The 12,065-nt window shown below is 44.1% G+C and overlaps 1 protein-coding gene across 1 annotated transcript in view; it reads left to right on the top strand.

The window, feature by feature from the left end:
* Window positions 1-12,065, top strand: part of LOC117001014 (LIM domain containing preferred translocation partner in lipoma) — a 326,262-nt gene that overhangs the window by 91,435 nt on the left and 222,762 nt on the right. The window contains exon 4 of the mRNA XM_033069157.1: window positions 2,086-2,149. The gene's annotated coding sequence lies outside the window, so the exon portion shown is untranslated. The remainder of the gene's footprint in view (window positions 1-2,085; window positions 2,150-12,065) is intronic.

Genomic DNA, 12,065 nt, shown 5'->3' with positions numbered 1-12,065 from the left:
AGGTTGGATGAGCTGTAATGTTTATAGGTCTGTAGATCTGTAACCAGACAAACTCAGAATAACTCCTTGGATTTCAGTGGAGCTGTATTTGTTTATTACAACTGAGGCTTAGGCAGTGCTTTAGATGCAAATTGCAACCTCTGTGAAGTTAAGTGGGGTTTTGATTTAATTTCTGGAAGCAGTAATGTCAGCAGAGAAGCGAAGAGCTGGGACCCACATAGCCTGAAGTCTGTAGCTCTGGGTTGCTCCCCTTCCCTTACTGTCAAGATCAGATTCCCTTGGTTTGGGCTACTGATTAAAATGCAGCTTCTCTTAAGCATCTCCTAAAGGCAGGCAAGAGAGAGTGGAAGTGCAGCCTATGCAGACTGTATATCTCTCTCCACACTTGGCAGAAAATGCCGGTGCTTGGGTTGTTCTCTCTGCCTGTGGTTGGGCTGTTGACCTGGAGCTTGTCCTCTCACCTCCAAAAATGCAAAGGCACTATGCTGAGTTATCTGGCTCTGATGTAGAGAGAGCTGCAATCTCCTTTCCCCCAACTTATCTGTGTCCATTCATGGACCACTGCTCATCACCCCCACTGTGTGTGGCATAAGTGATTCACCATGCATTCATTTCTGGTCACATAAGGGGCATCAGTTTAAAGCAGGCTTGAGACATAGGTTGGTGTTAGCTATTTGAAGTCTGAAGTCTGAAAGCAACATCAAACAGGGAGCAGAAAATGTATCATGCACAGAAAAATCTCTGGGATTTGCTTCTCCCTTTAAAAAATAATAGTAATAAATTCCAAACTGTTTGCATATGCTGTCTCCTCTGTGGTCAGGACACCTGTCTGCCTCTTTGCTGATACTTGATACAGGCTTACAGTGCTTGCAAAAATGTTAACGTGAATTTTTTGTCATGGCAAATATGAAAAGAATATCCAGTGTCTGTGTGGGCAGATTCTCAGCAAATTTTCCTCTGCTTTTTGCACTTCAGTGTTGATCTGAAGCAACTGCTGAAATTCTGCTACCCTTCCTTCACCACTAGACTAGGAGGGCAAAGCTGCTGCCCTGCCAGACCTGGTTCTTCTGAGCAAGACAGCTGATGGTGGGACTAATGAGTTTTAGCTTAGCTTCATTAAAAAAATAATATATTCAACTGGCTAGAAGTGTCTCTCCTTCTCTTTAATGACTTTTTTGATCCTCGGCTGATCTCAGGAAAATAGGGGTGAGGATGCAGTTAGGAGGAGCTGGGGGGTCACCTGGTGGCACCAGGGGCGTGGTGGGCTGGGAGACCAGGGCTATGCCAAGGTGGACCTTTCACTAATCATCACTGGTACTTTTTAGACTTACTCATTTCTCCTCCAGGACTGAGATTAAAGGAAATAGAAAACATCAGAGTAAGCTCAGATATCAATAAGATGGAAGTATTAAAGACTTCTGGTTGAAAAAAGCTTGTGGTAACTTAAAAAAACCTGTGTTTTCTCTTTAATTGTGTATCTGTGGAGGCACCCAGAAAGGAAACCAGGGCTGGAGGTGGAGGTAGGGTTTGGGCTGTCCCACCCTGACTCTTTTTCCACAATGGCTGTGTGTTTAATGCATCTCATCTCTGCTTTGGTGCTCCTTGATGCTGGCATGGCAAAGGCAGTGCTGTGGGAGTGACTCATGCTTGGCCTTGAGCGGTGGCTGAGGCTTGGGAAGAAGAGGCCCTTTAAGCATGAGAGGCAGAAGGGCGTCTGGTCAGGCTTTGAAAGAGACTTTGTTACCTGCAGCCCTTACGTCAGTGCCTTTCACCAGCTCTGCAGTGATTTAAAACAAGTAGCTTCTCTTCCAAATAAACCTCAGCTACTCCAACACTTGCTCAGATGTAATCTGTGCTGCCAATGTGTGAAAAACTCCTATATGGGTCAAAACAGGGCCAGACTGACACATGAGTTGTGTCAGAGGGGAGGAAAAAAGGCTGTGGTCTGCTCTGTACAGGAGGGCACTGGCCTTACATGCCCTTTTGGGGCTGTTTTCTTGGCGAGGCGTTACAGCCAGCTTGATTTACTTTCTGCTTTTACGATGAGCAAAACATTGATTCTGACCTTTCTGTTTGCACCCACAGAGGTCCCTTGGAAGAGCCTGTCTGTACGTCTGACCGGTGCCTGACAGGGCTGCCTTGCTTCCAGGTGAGGAATGGATCAACTCCCAGGGCTTTTCCAACTGTGCTGAGTTTGGGGACAGTGGGAAGACCTTGGTACCGTGTTCGGTCCTTCAGCAACTGATGGGCATTTCTCCAAAGCCTGGGGTGGCCAGCCTGCCCAGGAGGCCTGAGGTGGTTTTATTGTTTCTGGGTCCAAATTTGGAATTAGCAAACATGCAGGTCCTCCTGCAGATTGGGAGCATTGCAGGGGAACAGTGCTTGGTCCTGTGGACCATGTTGCTTTGACTCTTTTTGAGCAAAGCTTTCCTGCTTGTGGACCTGAACTCATTCCCCATCCAGGACATGGCTCTCTGCTGGCTGTAGATGTTCCCAGCTGGTGATGGAGAGCTGGCTGTATTGTTACCTGAATCTGTGTTTCAGTGGACAAATAGAAATTAATGAGAGGAACAAATTAATTAATTCTTCAGAATTGCCAATTCTGCCAGATTCATTGGAGATATTTAACTGTGACTTAGTGATCACTGTGATGAACCACCCCAAAGTATTGTAGGAGTCCCTTGCTGGATTATGTGCCGGCCACAAACCGTCCTTTGTGCCCATCCGAGGTTTGATTGCAGGAAGGGTAAGATTGCAGAACAGGACCAGTGTCAGGGCAGCGGGTCTGTCCTCAAACCTCTCTCAGTTGTGCCACCCCAAGAGACAGAAAGGTGCTGGATGTGCTGCAAAGTCATGGCAGCAGGAGGAAGAAAGCAACTTGTGCAGCCCTGCTGAGAAGTGGAGAATGAGCGACCAACTACCCTGGTGGTTTTGACCAGAGGAGCTTTTTGTTTGCTGTGATGTTACCTGACTTTAGGACCATGAGACGTCTGTGTGGGAGGCCAAAATCAGGAATGGTGAATCTTCACTCTGTTGTGTCACTGAATTTAACTGCACTTTTATTATTCTCTTTTGATACACGATGTACATCCCTACTTTCTGCCTTTACCCTCTTCTTGAGTCTAATTTTTATGGTGGGTTTTTTTTTTTTTTGTGGGTAAATTATGTCTAGCTGGAGATGAGATTTCAGTATCCTGTTTACTGCAAACAGTTGGGGCCATTAATAAATGTTGACAGACAAAGACAGACCAGGGATTAATAAGTAGAGGACAGGAGATTAATAGCAAGAGCGTAGAATCTGGTTCAAGGCCTGATCTTCCCAGTTGCTGGGCTATGGAAGATTAATGGTAGCTCTTCTGCTAGTCTCACTCTTTCTGCAGTAGCTTCCCTAACTACGTTTAATAAACCATCCCAGTGGGTTGCTGTAAACATGAAATCTAGGAAGAAACCCATCATTGTATTAATTAAATATGTCCTTATATTAACTGAGACAGTATTAGTTTTACTTTCTAGTCAGCACTTGAGCAACAGCATCAATGCATTTGTGAGTGAAGTCAGATTTTCAGGTGCTTACAACTTCTCTCAAGACAAAAACATACCATAAAACGTAACTTGCGAAGCAAGCTGTGTCTGACAAATTGGTTTTTTACTGTGTCCTGTGCAAAAGATTGATTTCTCTTCTCTTGACTGGGTTTTCAGCTTCATTTCTGGGAAAAATTGGGCTCTTGACCTGTTGCATCTGGTCTCTCATTAGGTTTAGTGTGAGATTAGATCACTGCAAGAAAACACTAGCTTTGCAAAGAGTGTTCCTGGTTAAATTTGTAGGAGAACTGCAGAATATGGGACTGCATCACACAAAGTTTTATTGTGATAGAAGGGTGTGTGCTGGTCTGGGTATCATATATAGAAAGTCAGCTTCAAACTCTTTCTTTTTAGGCTGGAACTGTTGATTTGAGCACTCCTGTAGTCTTTTGACCTCTGCCCTCAGGTATTTTCCACAGTCCCTGCAAAGATGACCCCCCAGCTTTTGGTGCATAAGGTTATAGTGAGATATAGGTATGTTTATGGTCGTGTTGGGAAGGAAGCAACTGTGCCCCCGTAACAATGAGCATGATGCAGCTGGGACTAACATCAGAACTTCATGCAGCAATAGCTGAATTTCTTTTCCAGGGAAGAAAACCTGTGCACTGCTTTGGTGGCCCTGTAACAAAGCTTTTCCCCTCTTGTCTGCTCTTGCATACAGTGCCCTTGGCTTTTCAGAAGTTAATTGATTTGTCTGTATTATGAGCCTCTCTTTAATTTTATTTGTGTAAAGAAGAACACACGCTAATCTTTCTCCAGAGAAATGTTTTGCGTTGCTCCTCTTTGAACATTGGCCCTGGGTCTGCAGTTTCTTAATGAGTCTTTAACTAAACAGCTACGGTTCCCACATGCTCCAGCCTTGACACACACATACTTGTACACCCACGTGCCTGCTCCCAGTTGAACTGAGCCTGCCCGCTGCTTTGGGATTTGTGTTGGCAAGGCAGCGCCTCCCTGGGAAGCCCTGTGAGCGAGAGGGGCTTTATACCCACACGGGCAGACAGGCTTGGCCTCACATGAGCTGTCCTGTGAGTTGGAAGGGCTGCAGCCTCTTTACCACGCTGTCCTCCCACCCCCTGGCTTGTTTGAAGTGTGTCTCCAGGAGTGTGGATGCCTGTGGGCTGTGGTGAGGACCCGAGTGAGCGCTGAGCCCAGCACCCAGTGCTGAGTTACTGTCTGGAATGCCACTGCCTGCCGGATCCTTGATAGCTTGTTTTTAATGAAGATTCCTCCTGTAATTCCTAGAATATCTTGCAGTGCAAAAAAAAAATGAGCGGTGTGTGTATTTTGCTGTGGGCTGAATTTTTTCCTGCTCTTCACAGTTCTCTCCATGAGCAGAGAGGAGGAGGAGGGGGAAGCAGCTGACTGCTTTCTTTTTGTTGTTGTTTTTGTTTTTCTACTTGACTTCTGTGAAATATGTGGCGATCAATCGCTCGCGACTAACAAAATGTTTTTGTTTCTCTTTTCAAAAGCATATGGGAACTGCAGGAAAAGCATATGGGCGTTTTTAGGAAAACATATTGGTGAATGGACAAATTATAGTGGTGCCAATATGTTTTGGATGTCTGGCTAGACCACTACTACTACCACACTTGCTGGCATGCAGACACATCCACAAGGTTTCCAGCATGTGAGGGGTGTGTGAGGGGAAAGGCAGGCTGTGCTGGATAAAGCCTGTGCTGAAACAGTGCTGTGATCCATCTTCAGGGTGCATGACAGCCTCATCATGTCCTGGGGTAGGCTCTGGGCTCATGTTTATGGCAGTGTATCCATTCTGTCAGGAGACTGAGCCCAGAGCTCCACTTGCAGCTGGCTGCAAGCAATGATAATGGTAACCATTTTTCTTTCCGAAGCACTGGACTGCAGTCCTCATAACACCTGAGCTTCTTGCAAACAGCTAGGCAGCCTCTGGTTTTCCTCTGCTGCTCTAGCAAGAGCTTTGTGTTAGCTTGGGCTGTTATTTTTAATTTCTCCATTGAGTGGTTTGCTTTTCAGGAAATGCAGAACATTGGCACTATTGTTTCTGGTCACAGTCCTGTTTGCCCTGATACTGATGATCCAGGGAAAAGGATCCATAAGCAGGGAGCTGTAAGGGGATGGAGTTATCTTGGCTGGTGGCTCACAGCATCCCTGCAGTGGGAGCTGCCTGCTGTGGACCCCTGTCCTTGATGTTCTTGGTAGCTCTGATGGGGCAGCCCTTCCACCCACCCCAGCAGTGAGAGAGTGCTGCCTCTGTCTGGGATGGGCATGGCCCTGCTGGGCTGCAGAAAGGGGCAAAACACAAGGCTGAAGATTGAGGGGATAAGCAAGATGCACTTTTGGGCAGTCATTGGGACATTGTGTTGTTCATCTCGGTTATGAACCTGCACTCAGATATTCTGGGTGGTAATTCGGCACCTTTTAGTGCTCTCCCTCTTATGCCAGCTTCAGGATGATTTGCTAGTGAGTAATTTTATAGTATTTAATGTAGCCACTTTCCTTATAGCGCTTTTGTTCTGTGAAACAATTCCCTATTTTATTATGCAAACAGAACATTAAGATCCTTGTGGGCCCAAGTTCCCAATAGTGCTTGAGATGATGGCAGAGAAGTAGGTTATTTCAGAAATCATGATTCTCTCCTCTAGAAGCTTTCTTGGAGTTCTGCTTTAACGGCTTTTGATATTATATGTGCTTAAAAAAAAAGGCTAAAAAAATTCAGTACTTCCTAAATGTTATAGAGCTCAAAAAAATACACTGTATGCCTTGTCACAATATTTAATACAGAGTGCTATTTACAGTAATGAATCAAAATGTCAGTTTTTAAAATATGAACTGTCAGAGTGTTCCTACTTTGCAGAAAACTTTGATATGACAGTTTGTTAATCATATGACTATTACATCAAATGTGTCTAAGAGTACTTTTGCTCGACAAAATCTTTTTTTATTCTTTTCCCCTCCCTTTTCCCTGTTAATTCTGGCAGGGTTGTTTGACTGAATGCACTCTGATTAGAGGTCAGAAGAATCCAGAGCTGAATGATTTTGTTTGTGGACAGAAGGGATGTGTTAGTGCCTGTGCTCTTGCTGGTCATGGTCACCTAATCTTAGGTACAGCCTGGTTTGGATCATGTCTCCCTCGTGAGAGAGAGTGCTGGTGGAGTGGTGCTGGTGTTGGTGCCTCTGGGGTAACTTCATTTGAGGCAGCTGGGCTGAAACAGTCCCTTGAGTTAAAAAAAAGCTGGATTGTACTGTAGCATTTCTAATCCCCACAGCTTTAGCATGAGGACACAAGTAAAATAAAGATCTTGTGCCTTCCTGTGCATCCTTGCTGGGGCTGGTGGTGCAGGGCAGGGCTGGTGTTGCTTCCTGAGCAGGAGGCAGGGGCTGAGGATGCCAACGTCCTCTCCCCAGTGCCTTTGATTACTCTGGACCCAGGTCAAGGAGTAGGTTTGGGCTCTGATTTCCCTTCCATTAATTTAGAACAGAATGCTTCGCTTTTTTAATTCTTTTGTTTGCTTATCTGCAAAATGGGAGTAATTAATTGATATTAGTTAACTCACAAGTCTCCTTAAAGCCGATTAGTCAAACAACTTCACTTCTGGTGAAGACAAGGGAGAGCTTATGTAGATAATCGTGCTTTAGAAAACAGCCTCTGGAAGGAGCAGAGGATTCAGCGTGCTAATGTGGGGACTGGAGGCCAGAGAGGAGTCCCAGGTGTAGCAGAGTCATGTACCTCTGCCCAGAATGTCTTTGTGCCACATTGCCTAAGGCTTCAGATGGATTCTTATTGCTTGTTAAAGCTCTCAGTTACCATTGCGTAGGTCTTACAAGTGCAATATTTCTGAGTTGGAGTTGGCCCAGCACAGCTCTGGGAATAGGAGGAGTCTAAAAAGGCAAAAGCTGTGTGTCAGCAGTCCAGAACAGAGGAGTGTGGGCAGTGCAAGACAGTAAATCTTGGAATCAAAAAATCATAGAAAGGTTTGGGTTGGAAGTGAATTTTGAAGACCCTTTAGTCTGAACTCCCCTGTGATGGGCAGGGACACCTTCCACTAGATCAGGCTGTTCCAAGCCCTGTCCAGCCTGGTTTTGAACACTTCCAGGAATGGTGCATCCATAGCTTCTCTGGGCAATTCATTCTGGTGTCTTATCATAAAAAAAAATATTTCTAAAGCCAAATCAGATGTTCTTGATTGTGGGTGTTTCTGGGGGCCTGATTAATTTGGAATTTCAGCTGGGCATGTCTATTAAATAACCTCAACATTAATGTTACTGAAAAGATGATAAGGAGATGTTTTCAGGGGTGTGGTCACATATTTAAGTGCACTTCTGAGCAGCACATCAGTGAGCTCTGGTGTGTGGAAGGCCCAGGTAAAGGCACTGCACACATCTGAAGTCTGATATGCTGAGTTCCACTGGGTCTTACTGCTGGAGGGAGATTTGGGAAGGTAAGGGCAGTGCTGTAGAATTTGTCACATTAATATTCTGCTGATAGAGGAGGTGAGGAAAAAAACAGAGGGGAAGAAAGCAGGGGAAAGAGGTGCTGGTGAGTGAGGTGGTGACAGCAGGAGAGGCTTTGCTGATGGTGGTGCCTGGTGTGGACCACCAGGAAGCCTGAGAGAACCAGTCCCAAAAGGGCTCTAACACAAACACAGGGCTGCAGAGGAGCTGCCAGCAGCAGGGGCCACTGGCCAGGCACGTGTGAAGGTGTCCCTTTTCAAACCCTGTCTTTGTCACCTCCATTGGGCCAGGGCTGCTGCATTCCCTCATCCCACAAGGAACATTGATTATTGCTCAATTTTCATTTTAGACAAACCACATTTTTAGTGCGATGATTTTTCTTTTATTATCATTAGTGGAATGGATGGAAAAGGAGCTCTAACAGATGTATGATTAGCAGGGCATGAAATTAAAAATGTTTGTGTACAAGGAAAAGGTTGTTTACTACCAAATTCCTAATTTGAAAATGAAGTGATACTAAGATTGGCAGTGCAATTTTACAGCAGGCCCCAGTCCTTTTCTGTCCCTCCCTTAGCAGCGTTGACTGAAAAGTAACAATATTTTTAAAGTTAATTTTATTTAAAAAATAATAACACAATTGAAAAGTCAGTACCTGCCTTTGGAGGCAGATTATTTAAAGATGTTGTTCTCGTGCTCTGGCACTGATGGAGTCAATTCAAGAAAATATTTTGACTGATGTTTAAACCCCACTGATTAGGCCGAATTGAATATTTTATATCAAAATTCATTTGGGTGGAAAATAAGGTTCTGATTGAATAATTCTGAGTGTGGGCATGTACCTGGGTGAATACTACTTGTTGCCAGAATGTTGAAAAATTCATATCTGGAGTTGCTGCTGTGCAGCATATGCAGAGGGACGCAGATTGGTATGCGGTACTCAGTTCTTCCCCCTCTTTGTGGGTCTGTCTTGTAGTGGTTTTGCACAGGAATGGTTTCAGGCTCTGGTAGAAAGCCATCAGCTCTTAGGTTTTTGTCTTAAAAGTTGGTGGTTTATCCCTGTAGTAAATATCTGTCCTTTTTTTTTCCCCCATCATAATGAAATTTTTAGTTTGAGAAAATGATTTTATTTCTTAGGAGCTTTGCCTGTGATGTACAATTTTCAAGTACAGCCAATCTTCCTTGATTTTTAAAAATTATTACAGAATATGCTGAGTTGGAAGGGTGGATCAGGATCATCAGGTCCATATCTTGACCCTGCACAGGGCACCCCAAGAATCACACCATGTGAGAGTGAATTTTATAAGAGCAAGGTGAAGAAGTGTACATCCAGAAACACTTCATTTGTGTTATTCTGTTGAGATAAGCCTGGTCCTACCTAGGACTGAATGTTTCCCAGGTACTTCAAATTTCTCACCTATCTCATTCTTTGTCCTCTAAAACCTTTGTGGCCAAATTCAAGGCTGACACTGTCTGAAGTCTGTGGGCTGCTCACATGTGAAGTTTCACTTGGGTGAGTGTTTGCAGGACCCAGACCTGTGGCATCATCATGATAGATTCTGCCTGCTCAGCCTGGATGGCATTGAGCAGAAAATAGGAAGAGGACTGAGATTGTTCCTGCACTCTGGGAACAATTGAGACAGAAAATTGCTTCCAGGATTTCTTCACTTTTCCACAGAGAATAATCAGCCTGTGTAATTCTCTGCCACAGGAAATACTGCCTGAATCTGTTACGCAAAGACAGCAAAGTTCAGATAGCAGCCTGAATACCAAAGGTGCTGCAGAGCAGGGACTGTCCCTTACTCGGGGTTTTTTATTGGTGTAGTGTCATTTTTTGCTTATATGTGTAGATGTCGTGGGATATCACAATGGTGCAACCAGTAGGACTGATAAGTGAATAATGGCTTGGACAGCCAGTGTGTTCTGGGTGCACATTTACACTTTGGTGCCCTAAATAAGACAAATTTGTGTGCTGACCTTGTAAATGGAGTTTTTCTTAGCCTGGCACTCAGATTCTATACCTGAGATTGTGGGGCAGCTTACAGCAATTCTAGTGAGAGGATAGGTATCTGGTAATTTCAGTCCTGCTCTTGAATTATTTTAATCTTTGATTCATAGATGTCAGCAAATCACTACTTCTGCACCTTTATTTGTTAATCTGGAGGATGGGGCAGCACTTGGGCCACTTGCTGGGGTTTGTGTTATGTTTGTAATAAGGCCTTTCAACCATGTGTTTTATTCCAACTTTTAGGGGAAATTATTTAAATTTTTTGAGAGTAGTTGTGGCCAAATCACTGCATGAGCATTATACCTGCTGAACTCCAAAATTTGATTCCTAAATTTCCATTAGTGGGTTATACAGGGCCAAAGGATCTTGAACTTCCAGAATAGAAAGGAATAAAACAGAATGGAGTTGGTGTTTGGTTATGGGCTCTGGATGTCATTGTTCCTGACTGTTCATCTGGCTAATGTTTGCTTTTGTGTAGTATTTGTCTGTGTCTGTGCTTCTGTGCACATGGGGAAAAGGAGGACAAATATCACTGGGGTGGATTAGCATTAAAAAATAGTTAACTGATCAAAGCCATAAAGCTTGTCCAAGTGAATTCTTCAGAGAAATAGTTTTGAATTTCCCAAGCAGCCGCAGGCCAGAAAAGCGAAGCACTATCGTTCAGAGATGCAAAAACTCCCCTTCTGTTGGAGCGTTGGACCTATTTGTTCCCTTTTAGAAGGGGTTTCAAAATATTTTCTTAATTTTCTTCTGAACAGCTCACTGCTATCCATCATGAGCCTTTGCCAGCTCTGCTCCTCCTCAGTTTTAACCTTCCACTGAGATCTCTTCATCCTACTTAAAATTTTGGATGCCTTTTGACTCTGTGCACTTCACTCTTACAGACCACACCTTGTCTCCGAGCTCAAAATGTTATAAAGGAGGGGCTAAATGTTGTCCTCAGTGCCTTGGTGGAGGTGACAGGGAAGGTGGGATGCAGATGGAGAGTGATGCCTGGGAAGGTTTCCCACACTTCCTGGAGGGATGGCAGAGGATGTTCCTGGTGCTGTGTTCTGTCTTGTAACTGGTGCTGCCCCAGCAGGAGCATCAGCCCCACCAGGTCTGCAGAGCAGGTGGGACAAAGTGGGAGGGAATTTCCTTTCTCTCACATGGAGGAAAGAAAGTATGTTGTTTGACTGCGCAAAGTTATTGAAGTCTCATATTGAAGGTTAAGCAACCAGCCTCTGGGAATTGGGCACATAAATTTGCTTTATGCTTATGAAAGTCTCTTTCACAGTGTTTTGTTTTTTTTTTTTTTTCTTCTCCTTAAGATGTAGAAAAGAATGAAGTGCTGGTGTATGGTCCATGCACAGGGTATTTGGATGGCACAGTCATTAATAGGAATGAAAATTGTACTGTGGTGGCTCAGAGCTTGCCAAGAAAAAAAGAAAGGAAAAACTCTCAGAAGACACAAAGTGCTTTGTAGCTGGAAGTGCCTGTTGCCCTACAAGGACTCAGCTGTCCTTTTCAGTCTTCTATTATTGAAAATATTTTTCTGCCTAATACCTACTAACTTTTTAATACTACTTAATTGTATGCACCCTTCCCCCTGCCCCCACCTCCAAAATAAAGCCACACAGCCACACATTTTTCTGGTTTTGTAAATGTTCAGCTTTAGGGCCCCCAGAGAGGGTGTTAATGGCTGTGTCCTGGCTGCCTGTCATGCAGAGAATTCCACTTTTACTTTCCTTCTGAAATTTGGAGTTTCATTCTCCAGATAAGCAAATTTTGATATAACCACATTTTAAATGCATATGTGTACATATCTGTATATATAAAATATAAAAATTAATTAATTATATTTAATCCTGAGTCCTAAGTGTATTCTGGACAATCTTTGTAACAGGTAGGCAGTGCATGGAGAGCAAAGCTGTATCTGACAAGCCTGCAGCTTTTAGAGAGGGATTAGATGTTTGCACAAGTGTGGGCATGGCATTCATGTGTGCCATGTACACACATCCCTGTTTTCTGTGGTAGAGCAGAGATGATTTACCCACATAGCAGG

This window comes from Catharus ustulatus, chromosome 10 (genome assembly GCF_009819885.2).
Source record: "Catharus ustulatus isolate bCatUst1 chromosome 10, bCatUst1.pri.v2, whole genome shotgun sequence".
In the NCBI taxonomy this organism is placed as follows: Eukaryota; Metazoa; Chordata; class Aves; order Passeriformes; family Turdidae; genus Catharus; species Catharus ustulatus.
This window is presented reverse-complemented; position numbering and strand designations above follow the sequence as displayed.